Source organism: Phocoena sinus, chromosome 2 (assembly GCF_008692025.1).
Source record: "Phocoena sinus isolate mPhoSin1 chromosome 2, mPhoSin1.pri, whole genome shotgun sequence".
Lineage (NCBI taxonomy): Eukaryota > Metazoa > Chordata > Mammalia > Artiodactyla > Phocoenidae > Phocoena > Phocoena sinus.
In genome coordinates, this window is record NC_045764.1 from 141,792,533 (window position 1) to 141,818,062 (window position 25,530).

A 25,530-nucleotide genomic window follows, 5' to 3' on the forward strand; every position below is an offset into this window, starting at 1 on the left:
GGCAAGAGGTGAGGCCAAGTAAACTCCAACAAACTGTTGGTAAGGATGTTATTTTAAATATTTATTTATTTAGGCTGCGCCAGGTCTTAGTTGCAGCATTGCAGGATCTTTTTTAGTTGTGGCACACAGGCTCGTGGTTGTGTCGTGCGGACTTCTTAGTTGTGGCATGCAAGTAGGATCTAGTTCCCCGTCCAGGGATCAAACCCTGGCCCACTGCATTGGGGGCATGGAGGCTTACCCACTGGACCACCAGGGAAGTCCCAGTAAGGATGTTATTAATAAACCATTTGGGGGCCAGTTTGGCATCGTCTCTTAAATACCAAATGTAGTTTTCCCATTGACTTAGCAATTGTAATTCAGGAATATGTGCATATGCTTAAGCCAAGTGGATAAAGATTTTATTGAAGTATTATTTTTATTGAAAAATCAGAAGCAATAAATGGCATTAATAAGAAAATGATTAAATAAACGGGAGCATTAAATAAATCATTAAGAAAATGATTAAATAAACATTAGTTTGTGTTCTTCTGGAAGGAGATCTTGTGCCTAGGATTCAAGTGCAAGATGTTTGGGGAGTGTAAGTAGGGAACTGGGGAAGTGATGCAGGGAAGGACAGATGGCCAGTAAAGGGTGTGTTATTAAGCCAGTGAGTGACTAGAGTTTAATCTTTCAGGAAAACTCTGAAGGTAGTGCAAAGCACGTGACTTGGAATTATCCTAGCCAATGGGCCAGGGAGCTGGGGTATTTATACTCCTACAATTTTAAGTCATTGTTGAAGCTGTCTCCCAGAGGGACATTAATTCTCGAGTACTTCCACTCAGCCATCCATTGGCAAATTGGTTTCAGTGGCTGGAGGGAGCTACCCAACAAAGGAGGAGGTACTGCCCATTGGCAGTCAGGCTGTAATGTGTGGAAATGATAAGGGTTTCCAAAGGGATATGAGTGGATCATGGACAGTGTCTGCTACATATGCTAACAAATGCAAAGAGGCCATTAAAAAGAATGAGGCGAATCAAGGAGCAAATAAATATATCGTATACTCTCACTTTTGTAATAAAAATACACATCACATAGTCCACAGTGGTTACCTCTAAAGAGAACAAAGTAAAGGAAAGGATGGATTTTTAAAATTTTATTTTATACCTTTCTGCCATTTCTTTGTTTTACAAGCCTATAGAATCTTTTAAAATTAAAAGAAATAAGGGAAAAATGAGGAAACATATTCATGACGTAACAAGGAAAAGATGAAGAAACTGAAAAAGAGTATGTAACTAGGACCAAAAAATACATTCACTAATTCAGTCACTCATCATATTTTTATCAAATACCTTCTACGCAGCAGGCTTCATACTAGATTAGATACTGGCTAAAGTGGCCAGTAAAGACTTTGCCAACTGATGTACTAAACTTGCTGATCCAAGAACCTCTCATGAGTTCCTGGCATTGGTGGAAAGTGTTATTTTTTTTCCTTGAAGAATCCATCCCATTCCCAAAGCTTCGGAAGCTAAATATTCATGCTCTTGAGAAATTTCTAAAGTTGGTCCTTTTTAAAAAGGGAAAGCACAGAGCTTTGGAATACATGTGGATATGCTTTTAAAAGTTAAAAAACACTAATGCATAGTATAGGGTTAGCCAAAACCCAATAAATTGTGATTTTTTTTCATATGTATCCTGAACGGAAGTGAAGTGTTCATTGACAAATACACAGGATGGTGGCTCTTTCACCCACCTGAGAATTTTAAATGTTTTTTCTGGATACGTGACTCTTGTGCTAAGTGGTTATGCTATTGGGGTTAGCAAAGTCTTCTCTGGGGAAGAAAAAAAAAAGACTGAATCTCCTTTCCCTGAAATCATATATACCGACTCTATGAAAAAGAAGAATGTACATAGAGGGCCGCTTTTAGCTCCCAAACATGGACCTCCATAACTTTTGTTCCTTCTTGTCTAAAGCCTTGGGAACCATTGAGGAGGTGGTATCAGTGTGACTTAGGGTGAATTGCTTCAAACTCTTTGTTTCCAGCTTTCTCATTTGAAAGGTGGAAGAATAGTAGACAACTATAGGGATGGTAGAGGACCAGAGGTAGTCAGTGGAGAGCGCTAATGGAACTAAGTGTTCCACTAGTGTTAGCTTCTGTCCTTCCCCACTGGCAAGACCTGTCTCCCCCTGCACTTCTCCTAACCTTAGTGAAAAACTGTATAAAAGTAGCTGGTGAATGAATATTGTTCTACGTCCTGATGAGATCTCTGTGTCATTGTAAGGTGACCTGCAATGATGTCCAGTCTCCTGTGTCCCCACCTTTGTGTAATCCTCTGTGCTTGAACCACAGGGAGAGCCTGTGACTTGCAAAGGTCATGGGATGTCACTCCCTTGATTAGTTTACATTATATGGCAAAGTGGAGGGATACTTAATGTAATTAAGGTCCAAAGTCAGTTGATTTTTGAATTAATACAAAAGGAGATTATCCTGGGTGTGTCTGATTCAATCAGGTAGAAGCCCTTTAAAGAGGACCAGGGCCCTCCCTGAAGTCAAGAAACTTTCTCTCTATTGCTGGCTTTGAAGAAGTAAGCTGCCATGTGGTGAGAGGGCCACTGGAGAGGATCTCACTGCAAAGAACTGAAGGTGGCCTCTAGGAGCTGATAGTAGCCATCAAGGAAACAGGGGCCTCAGTCCTAGAGCTGCAAAGAGATAAATTCTACCAACAACCCGAGGGAGTTTGGAAGTGGATCTTGCCCCAGTCAAGCTTTTGATGGACTGTAGCCCCCACCAACACCCAGATTTCAGCCTAGTGAGACCCTAAAGCAGAGAACCCAGCTAAGCCAGCCCTGGACTCCTGACCCACAGAGACTGTGAAATAACGACCGTGTGTTGTTGTAAGCTGCTGATTTTGTGATAACTTGTTACACAACAGTAGACCACCAATACAATTTCCCTGTAGCTCTTCTGCTTTATACTGAGATAATAAAGAGGATGGTGAGGATAATGAAGGGATGGGGGAGGGGGAGGAGGAGAAACACGAAACATTTATTGAACAGTTATTATATGTCAGGCACATTAGTCATGGTCCTGAAAGGAGATAAATGGGACACTCAAGTGGTAAAACAGGGAGAATCTAGCAAAAGGACTATATACAGAAGCATGCATAGGGTTAGGATGCCCAACAAGGGATGCTGGGGCCATGAGCATCTCTAGGTGTGAAGGTCTAAGGTGAGAAAGCAGAGTTAATGGAACCTTTAGAGAGCTTAGCTGCAGGACGGGGCTGCCTGGCAGGAGCTGGGGATGGACGTAGAGGTATACAGCCTCTCTTGAAATGGTGACCCACCATTGTGAAAGCCAGGGAAATAAATACCATGGGTTCTTATTCCTGTGAGTAGCTATTCTTCTACTAGTATCTCCTCTTTGGCTGAATCCAACCAGAAGCCAGAGGGCAAAGGACACTTGGTGATACAGTCTTAGAGGTCAGTCTCTAGGGCACAGAGCAGGGATGAAGAAAGGGGTGGAGAATGCAACTGGATGGGTTTATTATGGAGAGTAATAAACCCTCATGGATTAGCTCATTGATTTTTGGCACATGAGGACTGACGCATGGAGATGTTACATAATTTGCCCAGGGTAAGAGGATCAGTAGGTGGTAGAACTAGGACTGGAACCTAGGCATATCTAGTCCCGGAGCCCGAACTCTTGACCACTCCAAATACAGTCCTTAGGACCCTTTGTGCCTGCTGCCTTTCTATTCTGGGCTTTCCTCTGGAGCCAGGAAGTCCCTTCCACTCGCAGCAGCAGTGCAGGCTTGAGTACCTCTTTCTTCACCGTGGCCACCTTCATTTCATCAAAGTCAGGTACCAGCATCTTGCTTGTGGGTGGCCAGAATAGGTCCTCCACAATCAACATGTGTGACCAGATGAGGGGAGGAACAAACCTTTGCTCATGAAATTTCCAGCCTAGTTGTTCAGGACCAACAAGAACAGAAAACTCTCCAATATTTCAAGAAACATGGATCAAAGCCTTTGACATTTTCTCCTAGTCATCCCCAAATTACTTCGAAGTGTTTGTTCACACCTGGCAGGAGGGCAGGAGAGGGAGCTTCAAAGCCATCTGTGGAGACTTCCTCCTCTGAAGAGGTGATGAATTCAGCTATTTCAGGAGCAAGAATATAGATGTGACCCTGGCTCAGCTCGGAGTAGCTGCCTAGAATTCCCACCAATATCAAGAAGGAAGGAAAAAGAAAGTTAAAACCTCTCAACATAGTTCATAAACCTGCCAAATGCTCAATTAACTTCTTTATAGGTCCACTTCCCACTTTCTTCCAGAAAGTGTCCTGGTAGGACAGCAAGGATATAGGATTTGGGGGGACAGAGGGCTTGGTTCTGGTCCCAGCTCAGCCTCGTATTAGCTGGGTGACCCTGAGCAAGTCATTCACTCAGCAAACTTTTATTGAGGGCTTTATCCTTGAGAAGTGCAAAGATGAAAGACACAGTTTTTGCCCTCAGGGAGCACACAGAAAATTGAGTAGAAAATGTTATATAAACAAATAACGATATCCCATTGTGATAAATGCTGAGGTAAGGTCCCACCAGGGGTGCCCGGAGAAGGGGAACCTAGCTCAGCCTGGAGGGGCTGATCTACTAAGCTCTCTGAGTTTCCATCCCTCAGCTGTGAAATAGAGAGGTTTTATGTGTTTGTGAGGGGAGCTAATACGTTATTCATTCATTTAGTACTGGGCACTGAGAGGAATGCAAAGCTGTATAAGACTCAGCTCCCACACGAAGCCGCATCAGTGACTTGCACCTGTCTCTGTGAGAGGGGAAGAAAACCAGCATGGCCCTCAAGCCCTTGCTCAGGATACTTGTGAGGAAGAGCTCTTGCCTCTCGCTGCTCCTGCCTCAGTTTCCTACACCTTATGTGCTTTCTTGACTATCCATATGTTTCTGGTGTACTGTCTCTGTAAATATGCTAAGCTGAGAGAGGTGAGGTTTACTGGATTGGCAGAAGCAGAGCTGCTTGACAAAGGGAGTCAAAACTCAGCTGGCGCGAGACCCAGAACAAGGAGGACGGGAGAGAGTAGAAGGGAGGGAACCGGAAAAGCTAGAGGAAAATTAGACCAGCTCCCAGGAGAATCCAAGGCCTGGCGTGTGCCTTGGTGGCTCCAGAAGTTCAGGACAGATTGGCTTTTCATGAGGATGAAGAAAAGCCAGCAGAACTGTTTCTTATTAGCAGCCAGATTATTTTAGCAAAAGTTCTGCCTTCTAAGGAGGTAAAAATCAAGACGTAATTAGGAAGTGAACACAGGCTTCTTGAATAACTCAGGAGATGATACCGCTGCTTGCAAAGGCGTATGCTTTTCTTCAAAGGCAAGTCTAAAACGGCATTTCTCATTCATGAATGCCCCTGTCATTCATTCATTAAGTGCTAGGCACTGAGAGGGATGCAACGTTGTACAAGACTCAGCTCCTGCCTTCAGCTTTATTCTAGTGAACGTTTATTGAGCACCTACTATGTGCCAGGCACTGGACCCCATCCTAGAATCAAGAATAAATAAGAGCACAATTTCTTACCTCAAGGAGCTTATAGTCTAGTGGATTTGCTAATAAAATGTCTTCCCACTTAGAATATTCTAAACACTGACTTGAACAGATAGTATATATTTTTCTCTCCTGTGATTCTCTCAGTTCTTTGGCCCTTGTTGGGAGAATAAATCTTCTGGATTTATTCTAGAAGCTCACCAATTCGGCTCTGAGCTCGCAGTTATTTGTGACTGAAAGAGAAAAAAAGTGGTCTGTTCCCTATCTCTCTCCACAGGTTTAACAATGCACCCGGCTGCATCAGGAACATCCAGTTTGTTCTCCAGATGAGGTGTTACACACTCTGAGTCATTTTTCTGGCTTTTGAAAAAGCTCAGTTCAACCCTCCAATTTCCTACCTTTCTCTTCCACCTGCCTTGTTTAATAATTAGGCTATTTAATAAAAGCTTTTGATGAAGAGTGGGGGAGGAAGATGGTGATTGTTCCGGTTTACAAGTGCCTGGGGAATAGAGCAGCTACCTCTGCCAGAGTCATCATGTTCTGGGTCATTCCCTGGACATCATGCTGAATGAAAAGGCCAGAGGCCTTTCCCACTTCAGGACCCAGACATGGCTAACCGGGGGTCATTCTGTCTCCAAGGGCCCTGCCAAAGAATCAAGTTTGGTTCCTGTCTCCAAGATGCCTTGTTGTTCCTGCTCCTGACTTTTCATTGCATATACTTACTTGGAACTTCTACTAACAGCAGACGAGTTCAAGTACACACTGGGTTTGGAGGGTAGAGAGCAGATCAGACTGGGTAAAGGTAAGGAAAAAACTGCAGGTCAGCTTATAATGAGGCAGAAGAGTCCAGAGGCCTCACTGGAGGAACACATTTCAGTAGGAGGGCACTCAAGGCATGGATTTGAGCACAATAAGTGACAAGTTCCTGCAGAGAGAGGGAGAGAACATCATACTGAAAGGCTACATAGCTTGGGGGGAAAGAGCACTGGTTTTGGAGTGATCGAGATGTCAGTTCAGATTCCAGCTCCACCATTTACTAGCCATACGATCTTAGGCAAGTCGATTAGCCTTCTCAAGCTTCAGTTTCCTCATCTATAAAATTGAACTAATAATCTTGTATAGTCATTGTGAGAACTAGGAATAAAATATATCAAGTTACTGGCGTGCAATAGGCCCTCAGTAAGTGGCGTCTGTAATTATTTATTGAGCGCTTTTAAAATACTAGGTACTAGGTACCTTATATAGTAAGTTGGGGGCATATGTGTAGAAAGTGGTTTGACCAGTAGGACTGACCAATGTATTATCCCAGGAGATTTTCCTTGGGTTGCCAGGCAGTGGGCTAGCTCCCTCTTTCTCCAACAGGGGGACCGGCTGTACCCAATCTCAACTTCCTGTGGGACCAGGAGACCTCAAGCTGGGCAGTTCAAGCACTTCCCTAAGCAATGGGCCCCTAAGCTCATACTGCTTAGTGTCTGAACCCCGAGATATTTACCCCCTCAGCACAGCCCCTCTCAAGCTGACCTGTGTAAAGGAAGAGCAGCAAGTGATTCCTCCTTAGGAGTGCTGCTCCAGAGCACATCCAGCCACACCCCACCCGACCCTGCCTCTCTGCAGGATCCAGAGAGAACAGAGGATCTGCGTACCTGCCCCTTTTATGAGCGTCACCTGCACCAGTGATGGTACTAGTACTGAGTCCTTTGCCAGAGCAGAAAGCCAGTCTCTACTCAGAAACAACAACTCTAAATGCTGTATGAAAATATGATGCTATGATACAGTTATTTCTCATGGTCCTATTGGGGTGCAGAGGAGAGACGTCTAATTGCCTTTTGGAGAATGTGCTACTTGAGCTAACTTTGAAAGGAGAGTTGGCTGGGCAGATGTGGGGAGGGACATTCCATTCAAAGGGAATAGCAAAGCGTGGAGGTGAGAGAGGAAGTCTAAGGAGTTCTGCTTTCTCAGTTACAGGAGTAGCGATGTGACACATGGTGCTGGGAAGGTAGACACGTCTTTGAGGCTTGTGCTGAGAAACTGGACTTTATTTTGGAGGTAATGGAGAGTCACAAAAGTACCTGAGGCAGATGTGCAGTTTAGAAAGATCATCTTGCAAGCTCTGTGAAGCGTGATTTTGGAGGAGCAAGGCTAGAGGCAGTTGCAACAACCCAGGGAAGAGCTGATGATTGCACAAACCAGGGTGGAGCAATGGGAATAGAGCAGAGAGGATTGAGAGAGAGGATTATAGTCATAACATGTTAGGATTAAAAGAGAATTTACGAGTCATTAGTTCTTTCATTCACAGCTCAGGAAATTGAGGACTAAAGAGATTGTATAACTTCTTGCAAATTGAATCTCCTTGCACCCAAACCTCCTTTTTCTAGGGAATTTCCCAGATGGCTAGGAAGACCTGTCATGTTTTTCAGGGTCCGCTTCCCTAGGTATGGTATTCTTGGTCTTTGGAAGTGTAAGGGTGGGATAGGTGGCTGACTTCTAATGAAGATTACGTTAGAAAAGGGAAGGGAGCGGACTGTGGCAGTCTCTCTCCTTCTCCTGAGGGTCTCTCAAAGCCTCCTTCATTTTAGAAGGATGTGGGGTTTATTTGCAGAACCGCAACCTCTTGTGTTGGTTTGTTTGTAGAAGGATTGACAGTGTTACTTCCTGGCAAACAAAACACACCCAATTTGTTCACAGTTGTGACGAATGCATGGGAGTAACCCTACAATGTACACAAAGAAGCAGAAATTCTATCTGATGCAGTGGATGTGGGATATCAGCAAAATCTGATTGGTCGCCTGGTGTGCTCTGACAACCAAGCTTTCAACATCCTTTCTAGAGAGTGTCACTTGAGATGTGTATATGAAATAGTCCTGTGATATAGGTATTATTGGGCACATTTAACACAGAGGGAAACTGAAGCCCAGAGAGCCTAAGATCATGCCTGTGGACACAAGTAAGTAAGCAGCAGAGCTGGGGTTCAAACTCACAAGTGCTCGATTCGTATTCCCTATTTTTCCCACTCCACCTGTTTACCTTCCTGGAAGTTGGTGCAGGACTTGCCATCGTTTTCTCTTTTAACCCTAATGTGTGCACATCTACGGCTGTATGATTAGTTGATCAGAGAGAGGGTATGTACAGCCTTATATTTTTGATCCTCTGACTTAAGCATGGACTGAACCACCCATGGATGAGTTTGAGTTGTTCTCAGAAACAGATGTCCTTCAACAACACAGCTGTCATGCTAGCCCTCTGCAGCATGGGGTTTGTATAGGGCCAAGGGGACAAAACTACTGGAGTGGGGTCCTGGCCTTATCAGAGTCCTCCCTTTTAAGGCCAATTTTCCAAATATAGTACAATCTACACGTTTAACAACAACCACTTCTCTTCCCTTAAGTGAGGGTGGGAAAAAGAAATGCTAACACCAATTAGTTTTTTTCTTAAACATACCTTGTTATAATGTTCTTTAATTATAAAATATCATATATTATAAATATTATAAATATATTGGTTTGGCCAAAAAAATCGTTCGGTTTTTTTCTATAAGCTGTTATGGAAAAATATCTATAAAATTAACAACATAAAATAATAATATTCACTGTAAAATTGTATATATAAACATTTGAATATATACTCATATACATGTATCTGTATATTTGCATATGTGAGTATAGATACAATGAATAAAGCTATCTGTGTATGTACATACATAGGCATAACCATATTTCTTTTGCACGAATGGGCTCACGATGTACAGACTATCCTGCAATTTTCTTTTTTTTAGTTATCAAATAAACTGAATTTCTTTGTAAGATCATACTGATGGGTTTCTCTGACGCAGTGGTTGTGGGGAATGTCAGTACCCCCACTGTTTCCTGATTGCTCCTGACACCTGCTCATCTTGATAAGGCCTGTATGTAACCGGATCAAATAATATCATGTATCTGAGAGCTCTTTACAAATGTAGGGCGCTGTACTCATATTAGTTATCAAAATACCATATGTAATGTGAAGATACATTTATATAGGAATGGATTGGATGCTTCTTATAGTGTTCTTGTGCCATAGCTAGGGGAGAATGTTTGCACTTTGGACCGGGAGAAGAGCAGACACTGAGGTTGATAATGTAGTTGGTCCTGCCTGCTGTCAAGTGCTCACCGTGGAAGGAGTTTTTAGCCCCCTCTGTGCCTTGCTTCTGGTCACCTCTGTCCCTCGAACCACCTGGGTGATTGATCTGAGGAAGTTTCCTAATCACATCTATTTCACCAAACAAGGCGACAGCCACAATGGGGGCAGGGATTTCTTCCAACCTCTCCTGGGAGCCCAGAATCTGAGGACGGTTGAGTTGGTGGAGAACAAGGGGCACCTTTTAGCTCTTTAAAACACCCCTCAAAAAACTCCAAATCCCTTTTTGGTTCAGTTTAACGTTTCACTTCTCCCTGCTTCCAGCTGACAGTTGGAGAAAAACCAAATTGGTGGTTGGCTGGTTGGGGTTTTTTTTAACCTAATGACAAGCCTGGCTTAGAACTGCTCAACCATCCTTCAGCTCCCAATACTGTAGGTCTATAGATAAACAGGCATGTATATAATCTACTTTTGTTTACTTCTCCCCAGATGGAAGTCCATTAATTTCCCAATATATTTTACAGAATGACTTGCCTGTTTCCAGCATTGGGAAGATATATTAATTCTTAGTTCTGAAATGTTTAAGTTAGAAACTAATAGGAAATAGAAGAAATAGAAGGACTGAGATGACTCATTTATCTCAGATGTTCACCCTAAACTACTTCAGAAATGCCAGCAATGAATTAAAACCAGAATTCCAGAGGAATGACCTAAATCCTACTTCACCAGAGACACTCTTCAAGTTCCTTAGCAAAAATTGCAGTTTATCTCTAGAATGGAGGAGCTTGATGATGACTTGAGTCAAGTAGCATGAACTTAGCTCCAACTGGTCTGGGGATGACAAATCAATATTGTCTCTCTATGGGCAGAGACCTCCTTAGAAGATGACAAAGGGAAGACACAGTCAAGTATAAGACACTGATTTCCTGTGATATGTTAGTGCCGAGAAGGAGAGCTGGCTTGGATAAAGAGAAAGATCTTTTCTTGCTCACTGAATTGTAAACCAAATCTGCTCCTCTGCTTGTTCTGTGGTGCTCCTCCTACTTTAATTTTTCCCTAAGCACAAATGAAATGGCCCTACAGAGATCCATCAAGTAGCTGCCCCATCTTGTCTTTGATCATGGGGTCCTCCCCACAGGCGTCCGAGTTTTCTGTAAGGTGATCTGAAGCCTGGGGATCCCACCATGCAATGGATATAAAGACTAGGGTTGTGGTTGAGTCAAAAATCAGGGAAAAGATAAAATTCAGGTCAAGGGACAGAAAACTTCTTCGTCGAAAGATTAATAAAACTTCATATTTAACTAGCAACTGCAGGGAAGAAACTAATCTTACAACATAATAGATGTTGTTGATAATATTAATTACCTCCTTGGAAGCCACCAAGAAGTGGCTTTCAATTTTATGCATTTATTGTCCAAGTTGTAAATTTGGTCTTGGAATGAACAGGTAGTAAAAGACTTGAGAAGCTTAATAAGGGAGGTTATTTACTTTGTGAATAAATGAAGAGAAGGTTTTGAGTGAATAAAGATTAAGAGACAGAGAGAGAGAGACTGACTAACCCTAACCCCGGGCTGGTACCTTAGGTGAGCCCTCCATAGGGTGTTGGTGAAGGTAGTCTCAGAGGCAGCACTGGCTCTCGGTCTTGTGTATGCAGGACCTCCGTTTTATCAGTCCACTTGGCAGTGAGCAGGCTCTAGTAGGGTTGACAGAAAAAATACAGGGCAGTCAGTTCTAAGTTTGATAGATAACAATGAATATTTTTTTAGTATAAGTATTGCCCCTGCAATATTTGTGTATCTATTTGGTAAATCTGGCAACCCAATCTAGGAGGCTTCCATTAATTAACTCACCAGAGACTTGTTTATAAGTCAGAATGCCAGTGTGTGGATTTTCAGGGCAGGGTACACCTTTCCACATATCAGAGTCCTTGTGCCTACTATCTGTACCACTGTCCTTTAGGTGTTTGGAAAACCAAGTTTGCCATGGTTAGTGAATCCCACCTTGTAGTAAAGTGGTAAAGCAGGCTCATGGGCTGTGTACCCAGGCTGCAGTAGAACATGGGAACCCTGGGTGTTTGACTACAGGGACACCACCCAGAACCTGGAATAGCAATCCAGTCAGACACAGTGTCTCTCTCTCTCCGCAATAGTGTTGCAATAATGTTGGGCTTAAACTCTCCTTTTTCAATATTTATTTATTTTTATTTTTATATTTATTTTTGCGGTATGCAGGCCTCTCACTGCTGTGGCCTCTCCCGTTGCGGAGCACAGGCTCCAGACGCACAGGCTCAGCGGCCATGGCTTACTGGCCCAGCCGCTCCACGGCATGTGGGATCTTCCCGGACCGGGGCACGAACCCGTGTCCCCTGCATCGGCAGGCGGACTCTCAACCACTGCGCCACCAGGGAAGCCCTTCAATATTTATTTTTAAAAAATTTTTTACAAGTCACCAAAATCTTACTCCTCATCGTAGACATGCTGCCATTTCCAAGATATCTGCTGACTCTGCTGATTAAATCAATTTACATTTTGAGGGAGTCATGCTAGATGTCTTTTGAGGTTTAGGAAACTTGATAGTCTTAACTAGTAGATGTTAATTTTACAAGATAGTTTCAGGTACATACATATGTGTCTTTGATTTTCTAAAACAGAATAGTTTTCATCTCAGACTCCCCTTCTGTGCGATGCAGAAAAATTAATCTAGGAACTACCAAGGAGATTAATTCTATTCTATTATTCTACTCACATTCTCTCCCTTGCTCTACTTTAGATGGACTCTCAGTGGGATCGGAGTGAGAGAGGGGGGACCATGTAACACCATGTGCTCTGTGTTGGTGGTTCCCAAGATGAGTAGCTGCCCCATCTTGTCTTTGATCATGGGGTCCTCCCCACTGGAGTCCAGAGTTATCCTCAAAGGTGGCTGCGTGCCCATCTGGTTTGCTCAGCTTGTTCTGCCATCCATTGCTCTTCCTCCATGGTGTGACTCCTTCGGGCTGCTGGCTGTCACTCTCAGCTAACTTCTCAGAGTATGAGTAGGGTTGAGCTCCTCTCCCACACCTCTTTGGGGCCACAGGAAACAAGGCTGTCACTGAGTTCTCTTCCTTTATCACCTGTAAAGCCATCTCTTCTCTGTTGACCCCATGTCAGTGTGGCATAAGCACATCTGTGGAGTTAGCTGCCCTCCCTAGATAGGAAGTAGACACAAGCCTCCTCCATTCTCAGTTTCCTCAAAGCTCATCTGGTGTTCTACCCCCAACCACATTTCCCTCTCTTCTGAGGGGATTCACCCTGGGAAGATGACAGGGGGCTGGGGCCTCTCTTGGAGACCACGCATCCCTACTGTCCAGGTAACCCTATTGGACTGCCTGAGGCCTGGTTATCTTGGACGGTTCTTTTGGATCAGTCCTATTTGTCTACTGGTTAGGCTTAAATAGTTGTTGAAAGCTCAGAAAGTCCTTTCTCCCAAGTCTAGGTCTTGTGTTCAGTACTCTAATTTGAATATCAAAAGCTAAGCACTGACTTTCTTGCCATTCCAGCTGTAGCAGCATCACTTTTCCCTAGCACAGGGCATGCCTTGGATGACACAGTGGGAGAGGACAGTGAAGTGTGCGGTGTTGATGGGTGCAAGGAAGACTTAGTTAATGTCTCAAAATGTCCTTCTGCACTGGCAGTGGACCTGTCACTGCACTCTGTGCCTTAGACCCACATAATCCTCAGAACAATCCCCCAAACTATTATCATTCTCATTTCCAGATGAAGAAAGGAAAGGTCGAAGAGAGGATAGGTAACTTGTTCAAAGATTCCAGTTATAAGTGATGGAGAAAGAATTGAACTTAGGGTAATCTAATTTCAAAGCCTTCATTTAAAATCCTAACAATGGTCTCTTTACCTTGGTGAACCACTGACTCTCCAGGAGTTTGTTAAAAACAATTTTGATAAAGACGCAGTGCAGGAGATCCTGATCCAATTGATCTGCGATGGGGCCTGGTCGTCGTATTTTGAACTGTCTCTGTAGGTAATTCAGACGCACACCAAAGTTTGAGAGCTGGCTCTGTCACTTGTTAACTGTGTGATTTGGGACAAATTACTTCACCTCCCAGGGCCTCAGTTTCCTCATTTGTTAAATTGGGGATGGTGATACCCCCTACCTTTGTGTTACTGTGGGAATTAAATGAGTTTAAAATAAAAGCACTAGGAAGACTGCATGGCACATAGTAAGTGCTGGATAAGCATTAAAGATGATTACTTTCTCTGACTCTTGGCAGCAACTTACTTAACAAAACATTTTTTAGGAGCTCTATTTCCTGGACAGATTACATAAAAGAGTAATTGCCTGCATTTACATAGATTTTTAATAGTTTGTGTCTCAGAAAGTGATTTTTTATTTAGCTTCTTTTCCCAAATCTCGGTTTATGCCAAATTTGGATCCCATGGTCTCCTGTCGTCCTAACCATCTGGAGGCCATATTTTGAAGGTAAGTTGAAATTAAGCCACAGATGTAATGACGATGGCAGGTCAAAGAGAAATAGGTCTATGAATCTTGACCTTGGTTGTAACTTAGAAATACAGAGAGAGCTTTAGACAATACCCAAGTCATATCCTAGAGCAGTTAATATCAGAATCTTGGGGAATAGGGCCCAGCCATCAGTATATTTTAATCTCCAGGTGATCCAATGTGTGGCCATTGGGCCCCACCCTAGCTCTACTAAGTAGAAACTCTGGTGGTGGGACCCAGTAATCTGTGTTCTAATAAGCCTTCTGCAAACCTCAGGACCTTTGATGTGAACCATTTCATTATCCTCCGCATGTCCAGGTCTCTGTTTCTGCTTCTCTGTCCAGTAGGGACAAAAAGCAAGAGAGAAGATGTATTAACTCAGTTCCCTTAAGAAGGCACAAGTGGGTCAGTACTGCCCTAGCCAGGCCTGCCCTAGTATGGGGCAATGAGGGTCCTTCAGCCTAAATGCCTCAAGTATCTCAAGGGGAAGATGATCCAATTAAGAGAGGCCCCACTTTCTCAGAATGGAGACCATGTCAATATTTGCCTAAAATACCCCTTTTTTCCAATCCTAACTCTGCCCTGGAAGCTTAGCGGAGACCAATAACACGTAAACAAGTTCCACACCAACCCATCTGCTTCTCATTTCCTGCGGAATGCTAAAATGAGTCTTTTAAGGTTGCTTATGATATGCCCCTCTCCTCCTGCCCTGCCCCTGGGGCGCTAGCTCTGCGTCCTCAGACCACCTCAGGCCCTGCCGCCTCCTCCTCCACCCAGGTCCTGTCTGCGCAGACTTGGCTTCACACAACGCTCACAGTTATTCCTGGCATTTGCTTTTTTGGCTTAGGGCACAGCCAATGATATCGTTTTCTTCTTCTGTTTAAAGCACTGTCTTCAGTCTCCTCCTTTGTCCCTTTCTCCTCTGGCAAGTGTAATGCTATTGACAATTGAAAGTGGCCTGGTTCCCTGGAGCCTGGTAAATGGCCCTGCTGCTAGAATTAGGGTGAGAACCGTGGGCAGAAGTGAGAGCTGGGCTAACAGGACCTGCTCTCCCGGGGCTCCAACGCCCCTCTTGGGACCTCCCCAGCGTACTTGGGAGGTCGGAGTACTGGGGGGGCGGATTGGGGGGGGGACCTGGAGTAAGTCTGAATTTCCTTCCTAAATTTGAGCAGTGACTCCATGTGACCTTAAACCACTTGTGGCTTTGCTCTCTTCTGTTTAGCTTCTCTTAAGTAGACCTTTGCCGGAGTGACGCCCTATTCAGTTGCATACCTTATTTTACTGTACTTTGCTTTATTTCACTTCCAAGATATTGCTTTTTTTTTTTTTTTTTTACAAATTGAAGGTTTGTGGCAACCCCATATCCAGCAGGTCTATCGGTGCCATTTTCCCAACAGCACTTGCTCACTCCGTGTTTCTGTGTCACATTATGGTAATTCTCACAATATTTCCACCTTTTCATTATTATTATAGTTGTTTTGGTGATCTGTGATCTTTGATGTTACTATTGTAATTGTTTTGTGGTGCTATGAACTGTGCCCATATAAGATGGTGAACTTAATCAATAAATGTTGTGTGTGTTCTGACTGTTCCACCAACCAGACATTCCCCATCTCTCTCCATCTCTTCGGGCTTCCCTATTCCCTGAGACACAACAGTATTGAAATTGGGCCAGTCAATAACCCTACAATGGCATCTAAGTGTTCAGGTGAAAGGAGGAGTCCTACGTCTCTCAATTTAAATCAAAGCTGGTAATGATTAAGCTTAGTGAGGAAGGCATGTTGAAAGCCGAGATAGGCTGAAAGCTAGCCCTCTTACGCCCAACAGTCAGCTGAGGTGTGAGTGCAAAGGAAAAGTTCTTGCAGGAAATGAAAAGTGCTACTCCAGTAAACACATGAATGATAAGAAAGCAAAACAGCCTTATTCCTGATATGGAGAAAGTTTTAGTGGTCTGGATAGAAGATCAGACCAGCCACAACATTCCCTTAAGCCAAAGCCTAATCCAGAGCAAGGCCCTAACTCTATTCAATTCTAGGAAGGCTGAGAGAAGGAAGCTGCAGAAGAAAACTGTGAAGCTAGCAGAGGTTGGTTCATGAGGTTTAAGTAAAGAAGCCGTCACTATAACATAAAAGTACAAAGTGAAGCAGTACGTGCTGTTGTAGAAGCTGCAGCAAATTATCCAGGAGATCTAGCTCAGATCATTAATAAACGTGGCTACACTAAACACAGATTTTCAGTGTAGACAAGACAGCCTTGTCCTGGAAGAAGATGCCACCTAGGACTTTGTAGCTGAAGAGGAGAAGTCAATGCCTGGCTTCAAAGCTTCAAAGGACAGGCTGACTCTCTTGTGAGGGGCTAATGCAGCTGGTGACTTTCAGCTGAAGCCAGTCCTCATTTAACATTCCAAAAATCTTAGGGCCCTTAAGAATTATGCTAAATCTACTCTGCCTGTGCTCTGTAAGAACAAAAAAGCCTGGATGCCAGCATGTCTCTTTGTAACATGGTTTACTGGATATTTTAAGCCCACTGTTGAGATCTATTGCTTAGAGAAAAGATTCTTTTCAAAACATTACCACTTATTGACAATATACCTGGTCACCCAAGAGCTCTGATGGAGATGTACAATGAGATGAACGTTGTTTTCATGCCTCCTAACACAACATCCATTGTGTAGCCCATGGATCATAAGGCTATAGCTGCCATAGACAGTGATTCCTCTGATGGATCTGGGCAAAGTAAATTGAAAACCTACTGTAAATGATTCACCTTTCTAGAGGCCATTAACAAGATTCATGATTCATGGGAAGAGGTCAAAATACCAACATTAACAGGAGTTTGGAAGAAATTGATTGCAACCCTCATGGATGCCTTTGAGCAGTTCAGGACTTCAGTGGAGGAAGTCCCTGCAGATGTGGTGGAAATAGCAAGAGAACTAGAATTAGAAGTGGAGCCTGAAGATGTGACTGAACTGCTACTATATCTCATGATAAAACTTGAACAGATGACTTGCTTCTTATTGATGAGAAAAGAAAGTGGTTTCTTGGGATGGAATCTACTCCTGGTGAAGATGCTGTGAAGATTGTAGAAATGATAACAAAGGATTTAGAATATTACATAAACTTAGCTCATAAAGCAGAGGCAGGTTTTGAGAAGATTGACTAATTTTGAAAGAAGTTCTACTGTTGGTTCAATGCTACCAAGCAGCATTGCATGCTACAGAGAAATTGCTCATTAAAGAAAGAGCCAATCTATGTGGCAGACTTCACTGTTGTCTTATTTTAGGAAATAGCCACATCCACCCCAAGCTTCAACGACCACCACTCTGATCAGTCAGTGGCCATCAGCATTGAGTCAAGATCCTTCACCAGCAAAACGACTACAACTCACTGAAGGTTCAGATGATGGTTAGTATTTTTTAGCAATAGTGTTTTTTAATTAAAGTATGTACATTGATTTTTTAGATATAATGCTATTGCACACTTATTAGACTGCTGTATGGTGTAAATATAACTTTTATATGTACTGGGAAACCAAAACGTTTGTGTCTTGCTTTATTGCAATGGTCTGGAACTGAACCCACAATATCTCTAACATATACCTGTACTGTTAGAATGTGAACAAACTTGGAAAGACCAGTTCCAGGGGACACTGTGGAGTAGGAAATGTGTTCCTGTATTTTCCTTTCAGTTTCAGAGAGATGCTTCTCTCCTCTTCCTCAAGGACTTAATCTGGACCCTATTCTAAGGGCAAACCCCAAGCCTTCTCCTAAATGTGCTGTCCTATCCCGTACCTCATCTTCTCATCATCCTGCCAAGACCAGGTTAGAAAAATGATAACTCTCATTATCCTAATATATTTTTTCTCCGAATCTGTCAACAGCATAAACTTTGGAATGCCCTCTTTATACCAGACATTGTACTTTAAGACTCAGCTCTGGCCCTTAAGAAGCTTGAAGAGACAGGACATGCACATGCAAAGGTAATAGCTTTGGACCATGTCAAGTGAATCAAACAGATAACAAAGCTTAAAGGATTATGCAATTATTCAATAAATATATATTGAGTGCTTATTATATGCCATGTTACATGCTAAACCAGTGAAAAAACAGATAAAACCCCTGGCTTCATGGATCTTAGATTCTAATGAGACAAGACAGTGTTAACAAATAAATATATAATACATCAACTTGTGACAAGTGCTCTGAAGGAAAATGAAGCAGAGTAAGGTGAATTTTTTTAGATAGGAGGTCAGAGAATGCCTCCCAGATAAGGTGCCATTTGAGTCAAAACCTGAAGAAAGAGGGAGAGCAAGACATCAGAATATCTGGAAGAATTTTCCAAGCAATCTGAATAGCAAGTGCAAAGGCCCTGAGGCGGGAGTGTGCTTGGTGGGTTCTAAGAAGGACAAGTAGGCCAGTGTGGCTGGAGGGCAGTGAGTGAGAGGGGATGGGCAAGATATAAGGTTAGAGAAGGGACAAGTGTAGATCGCCAATGTTCTGGAGGCTGTGGGAAGAATTTTGGATTTTATTCTGAAGCCATTAGAGAGTTTTGAGAGTTTTGAGCAGAGCAGTGACATGATCTGAGTTATACATTGAAAGGATCATTCTGTGTGAGGGTAGATTTAGGGGTGCAAGAGGAGAAGCCTGAGGCCAGTCAGGAGGCTACTGTAATAATCCAGGGGTGAAATGATGATGGCTTGGACCGAAGTGATAGGACTGAGGTTGGTGATATGAGGTTTAATTCTGAATATATTTTGAAGGTAGACAAAATAGCTAAGGTATGGGGTTATAAACAGAGAAATTAGGAATGACAGCAAAATTTTTTACCTGAACTGAAGGTTTTACATTCATAGGAGAGAGTGGCTGCTTCTGGCTCAGCTAATCAGAGTAGGATTAATGAAAGACCTAAGATTTGAGTTGCACTTGAAAAAACTAGTAGGGTTTTGTGGCTTGTGGAAATTCTCAGTGGCTTATTCTGAGACCATTTTTTCTTCCTAGACCCCATCACATCACCCCAAACCCACCTGGGATTCACCCAGCCCAAGAGAGGCAGATCTTGATTCTTTAAGCCAATCATGGAAATTCCTTGCTCTTGCCAGTAACTGGTTTAGAAATGGGCTGGTTTAGGAATGGGCATGCCCTACAATTCTGGGCAATGGAACGTAAAAGGGAACTCTGAAGAAGGGACTTCTGGGAAACTTTCTGAGTCTGAGATGCCCTGGATTTGAGATGCTGTCGTGTAAGGACATGGTACTCAAGCTGCCATTGTCATCTTGCAAACATAAAGGGGGAAGATGAGGTCAACAGCCACATTTTGAGGGTGGCAGAGGAAAAAGGTTGGAAAAAGCCTGCTTCTTTGAGGACATCGTTGAGTCACTGAGTTACCCAACCTTGGAATTGTGCCACTTCTGGACTTCTTTTTTTTTTTTTTTTTGCGGTACGCGGGCCTCTCACTGTTGTGGCCTCTCCCGTCGCGGAGCACAGGCTCTGGATGCGCAGGCCCAGCGGCCATGGCTCACGGGCCCAGCCGCTCCACGGCATGTGGGATCTTCCCGGACCGGGGCACGAACCCGCGTCCCCTGCATCGGCAGGCGGACTCTCAACCACTGCGCCACCAGGGAAGCCCTGGACTTCTTATTATGTGAGATTAAAGAAACAAAAAAGCCCTCCTTATCATCAAATGCTTTTTAAAAACTATTTATTTATTTTATTTATTTATGTTTTGGCTGCATCGGGTCTTAGTTGTGGCATGTGGGATCTTCACTGAGGCATGCGGGATCCCTTTTTTTCGTTGCGGTGCAGGCTTCTCTCTAGCTGTGGTGTGTGGGCTCCAGGGCGCGTAGGCTGTGTAGTTTGCAGCACGCTAGCTCAGTAGTTGTGACGCATGGGCTTAGTTGCCCCACGGCATGTGGGATCTTAGTTCCCCGACCAGGGATTGAACCCGCATCCCCTGCATTGGAAGGTGGATTCTTTACCACTGGACCACCGGTGAAGTCCCTCATCAGATGCTTTTGAGTTGGATAGTTTTTGCTTGAAGCGGAAAGTAAGTCATTTTAGATGAGGAATAAAAACTTTAGGTAGGAAGACATAGCAAAATCAAAGATACTTTGAGGCGAGATTTCCTTTGAGACAAGAGAAATCAATACACATTTGGGAAAGAGTAGGTAGAGTAATTTGGCATTCATTCATAGGCTTGTTCAACACATATTTGTGGAGCCCCTACTATACGCCAGATGCTGTTCTAAGATGGGGGATGCTGCAGTGAACAGGATAGACAGGATCCCTCTTCTCGTGGAGTTTATTACCTTGTGAAGGAAAGACAGGTGGTAACAAAGGAAACACAATAAGAATAATTTCAGGAAGATGTAAGTATGATAAAGGAAATAAAATACACTGATGTGCTAGAAAGGGACTAGAGAGGCTTCCTGAGGTTGGGAATGGTACATTCAGGAGACTTAAAGAGGGAAAGGAGTCAGTCAGGTTGACAAAGTGAAATGAGGCTGGTGTGGCTGTAGCCTAGGGAGAGAAAGGAGAAGGAAGAGGCCAGAGAGGGAAGCAAGGCCATGTCCTTTGGTCTTGGGGCCAAGGCAGGCATGCAGATTTTATTCTAAGTCACAAGGGAAGTAGCTGGAGGATGTTTAGCAGGGGCGTGATATGACTTTTTATCTTTGTAGATCTTTCTGGTGACATCATGGATGGACCCAAGTGGAGGGATGTGGGAGACAGAGGGATATAAGTCTGGGAAAGCAGTCCCTGCCAGGTGGCTTCCTTCCATTTCAACAACCCAACCCAACATTGTGGCTCAATGGAGAATTTCAGGCATGGGAGCAAGGGCATTGGGGGAAAAATTATGGCAGAGGCCCTTTCCTCTGCCGGGTCATACATTTATCCTTCCTCTTCCTTTTTCTAGAAAACAAGTCAGCCTTGCCACAGCACTAGCTACAAAGAACCATGTTGATTAGAAATAGAGCTGATTACCTAAGATGCTGGTCACATTATGTTACAGAAATACTCGGACAGTGCTGTCTAAAAGAAATAGCATGTGAGCCACATAGGTAGTTTAACATTTTCTCTTAGCCATATTAAAAAAGTAAAAGAAAGTAAAGATAAGAAATTAATTTTAATAGTATATTTTATTTAAGCCAAATATCCAAACATTATCATTTCAATATATAATCAATATAAAAATTATTAGTGATCTATTTTTATCTCTTTTTTTTCTTCCCTTTAAGTCTGAAATTTGGTGTATATTGTACACTTATAGCACATCTCAGTTTGGACTAGCAACATTTCGAGTGCTCAGTAACCACATGTGGCTAGTGGTTACTGTACTGAAAAGCACAGGCATGGGAATATGGCCTGGGAAGGCCCTGTACAGGGAGGCCATGTCAGGATGGAACCCTGGACTTTGGCAATGGTTTCATGATTCTGCTGCTCTGCTCTGGATCCATTCTCTAAAAGAGATGTATTAGGTCAAAGGACATGAACATTTTTAGGACTCTTGATTATTTTCCTAATTGATTACATCTATTTATGATACTACCCACCATGAATACAGGTGCCAATATCACCAGCTCCTGATTTAGAAATTTGCATTTTAATTTGGGGGGGTGGTTAAGTTTAAATTTAATTTAGTGAAAGAAATACCATGCTTCTTTTAATCTGCTTCTCTTTGATAACTAGTAAAATTGAAATTTTTTTACATATTTATTAATATTTGTTCTTTTGTGAATTGTTTTGTTACAAATCTTTGTTCTGTTATCAGCTAAAGTCTTAATGACATTTTTGAGTGGATCAGAATGCTTGCTCAAGTCAGCCTGACGATCATATTTTGTCTCCTTAGATTGGCCTCAGGGGCAGCCAGATTATCAGGCAATGCTTAGGAAGCATGAAATCAGACCAAGGACGGAGCTGATCTCAGGTGTTTCTCAGCTAAGTCAGATCACAGCCCTCTATGGCTGGAAGTGTATGTGGGAGTCTGCCTAGTAAAGAGATTCCTTTCCCTTAGCTGTGTTTAGGGGGAACTGGTGTGCTTGCTTGCTGACTAATTCCCTTGTATGTACTGGGTCTTTTTTCAACTTATGTGTAAGTTTCTGTGTTCTGCACTACTGTTGCATTCTTTCCGTGCTCCCCTGAAATTACTCCCGGAGCACCTGGGCTGGAATGCTGGCTTTTCTCAACCTTTCAGTCACAAATTTACAACCTCTAGATTTACCTCTGTATATAACCAGTCATGTTTGTGATGGGGGAAATCTTACCAATTTAATATTGAAATCAACTTTATTTCCAGTTTCTTGGAAAACATCTTGTTGTAATCTTTAAGAAGTGACAACAGCTTCTACAAAATCACCATTGAATATGATGTCCAATATTAGGCACTCTTTCTTATGTGAAGAAGACTCATTCTATCTCTATTAAAATTTTTTTTTTTTTTTGGCTGTACCAGGCGGCATGGGGGATCTTAGTTCCCTGACCAGGAATCAAACCCGTGCCCTGTGTGGTGGAAGCGCACAGTCCTAACCACTGGACCACCAGTGAATTCCTCTATTAACATTTAAAAATGAATGAATATGGAAAATTAAATACGCTTTTGCATTTATAAAAATAATTTAAAATTTTCTAGTTTAATATCTTATGATATTCTTCAGTTAAGGTATTTTTTATCGAGATTGACCCCTCCTTTTGTTAATGAATCATTCTGAAAAGCTAAAATATACACATGGCATAAAATTCAGAAGGTACAAAAAGCTGTATAATGAAAGTAGTCTTCTTTCCTCCTCTGACTTCTACCCACTTAACTTCCCTCTTGAGGGCAACTGATGTTATCTGTTTCTTGTTTATCATTCCAGACATGGTTTTTGCATTTTCAAATATCCAACACATACACACACACACACACATACACACACACACACACAAATAGTAATGCACCATTCTATATTATTCTATCCTGCATATTGCTTTTCTCACTTATCAATATTTATTTGATGTATTTTCACGTCAGTACAAACACAATTGTTTCCTTCTTTTTAATGGCTGCATATAATTCAATATGAATGTAATGTGATTTATTAATTGGTTTCCTACTGCTGGTCAAAGGGCTAGTTTTCAGCCAATTTGCATTTACAAACAATGCTGTAACTAGTATCATTGTGCATGTTATTTTGCTCACATGGAAGTGTGTCTATAGGATGAATGCCTAGAAGTAGAGTTGTTGGGTCAAGTGCATTTTTAGTTTTGACAGTTATGGCCAAATTGCCTTCCATAGATTTATACTGTTTATAATCAGCAACAAATGGGTGTGCTGGTTTCCCCTTGGCAATATTGGATATTATCAAGCTTTTTGATCTTTGACAAAGATCATTGTAGCTTTAAAGTGCATTTCTCTTTAAAAGTGAGGTTGAGTTTTTCATATGTTTAACAGTCACTTTTGTTTCATTTTGAAGCTGAAGTTTGTAGCATAGTATGATCTGGCCTTTGCATCTCAAATCCTGCCTTGCAGAAACCAGAACATGTCTTTTATATCTCCACAGCTTTGCATCAGTTTAGGTTCATTTTGACTGCAAGTAACATAAAACCCTGACTCAACTGACTTTAACAATAAGGAAAATCTTTTATCTTACATGACATCATGTCCTGGGATAGAGTAGCTTTAGGATTGGTTAGTTCAGCTACTCACCAAGGTCACCGAGATCCCTGGTCTTTCTATCCTTCTGATTGCTGCCCTCTTCATGGTCACTACATGGCTGCATTACAGTCGGGCATCCCATAGAGACAATGCAGCAACCAGTAGAAGATGAGGGATGTTTCTGACCATAAGTCTCTTTTTAAGAACAAGGCAAATTTTCCTGAAGTCCCCTTTCAGAAGATATGCCCTTGAATCTCATTAGCCAGATCTGAGTTTTATGCCATTCCTAAACCAATAACTGGCATGGAGAATGGGACCATCACAACTGGTTCATGTTAGTCAGGATTTTTCCCTGAATTATATGGAGTAGCAGGGGACAATCCCCTGCCTTCCAAAAGTAATTGGGGCACGACCAACAAGAAACATGTGGATCGGCTGTAGGGGGACAATTGACTGTGGCTGCCACAACTCTGCACATGTTATTCTCTTTGCCTGATACAGCACTCCTTTATTTACTGTCCCATCTAACTACTATTCATCTTTCCAGTATAGGCTCGGGTTTGGCTCCCAGGAAACTGACTGTTTCCTCTAGGAAACTGACTTTGTTTCCTCCATTCCCATGCAGCCTGTGCCACCCTCTTCACACTGCATTCTAAAGCTGGCTTCGCCTCCCAGTCTCCCACCACATCCCAGATCCGTGAGGGCAGGGGCTGGGTCTGATTTCTTTCTGTATCTCTGGCCCCTAGGACATTGCACAGTACAGAACAGACACTTAACTCATGCTTGTTGAATGATGTGCCTGCTAGTATTTAGAGTTTCAAGTCTAGATTTACAACAGAAATCAACTTAGAGTTTTGTGTTTGTGAATGATTTGCTTGTTGAAATTTGGAATTAGGATTATCTCTTCCACATACAGGACACCGGAGAGTTTACAGAACAAATTGTTTAACTTGTGGATTATTGGTTCCTTAAAAGTCCAGAAGTTCAACAAATATTTCCTGAACACATATTATGTGTTGGGCACTGTCCCAGTGGCTATTTATACAAGAGTAGTATGAGGGCTTGTCTTTGAATGTGAGTTTATGCTTTAAGGCAGCATTTTTCAAACTGCAGGTCAAGGTCTCTTTCTGGGCAATGAAATCAATTTTGTGGGTTAAAACCATTATTAAAATGAAAAAAAGATTAGAATAAAATATATCCGAGTGCATCCTCTTGGTAAAACTTTTGGTTTATATTTATATTTATGTCTATATTTATATGATGTCCTGGGTCAAGATAATAAAATGTGTTTTTTACTATGGGTGATGGTCAAAAAAGTTTAAAACCAGAGAGACTGCTTCAAGATGGCGGAGTAGAAGGACGTGCGCTCACTCCCTCTTGCAAGAGCACCAGAATCACAACTAACTGCTGAATAATCATCGACAGGTCACTGGAAGTCACCAAAAAAGATACCCCACATCCAAAGACAAAGGAGAAGCCACAATGAGATGGTAGGAGGGGCACAATCACAATAAAATCAAATCCCGTAACCGCTGGGTGGGTGACTCACAGAGTGGAGAACACTTATACCACAGAAGTCCACCCACTGGAGTGAAGGTTCTGAGCCCCACGTCAGGCTTCCCAACCTGGGGACCCAGCAACAGTAGGAGGAATTCCTAGAGAAACAGACATTGAAGGCTAGCGGGATTTGATTGCAGGACTTCAACAGGGCTGGGGGAAACAGAGACTCCACTCTTGGAGGGCACATACAAAGTACTGTGCACATCAGGACCCAGG

The 25,530-nt window shown here is 42.7% G+C and overlaps 1 long non-coding RNA gene across 3 annotated transcripts in view; it reads right to left on the reverse strand.

The window, feature by feature from the left end:
- The window catches only part of LOC116748857, a 56,942-nt gene that overhangs the window by 31,303 nt on the left and 109 nt on the right, over positions 1-25,530 (reverse strand). For all 3 annotated transcript variants that reach the window (XR_004348413.1, XR_004348412.1, XR_004348411.1), the window contains exon 2: positions 11,213-11,327. This is a non-coding gene — a long non-coding RNA (uncharacterized LOC116748857). The remainder of the gene's footprint in view (positions 1-11,212; positions 11,328-25,530) is intronic.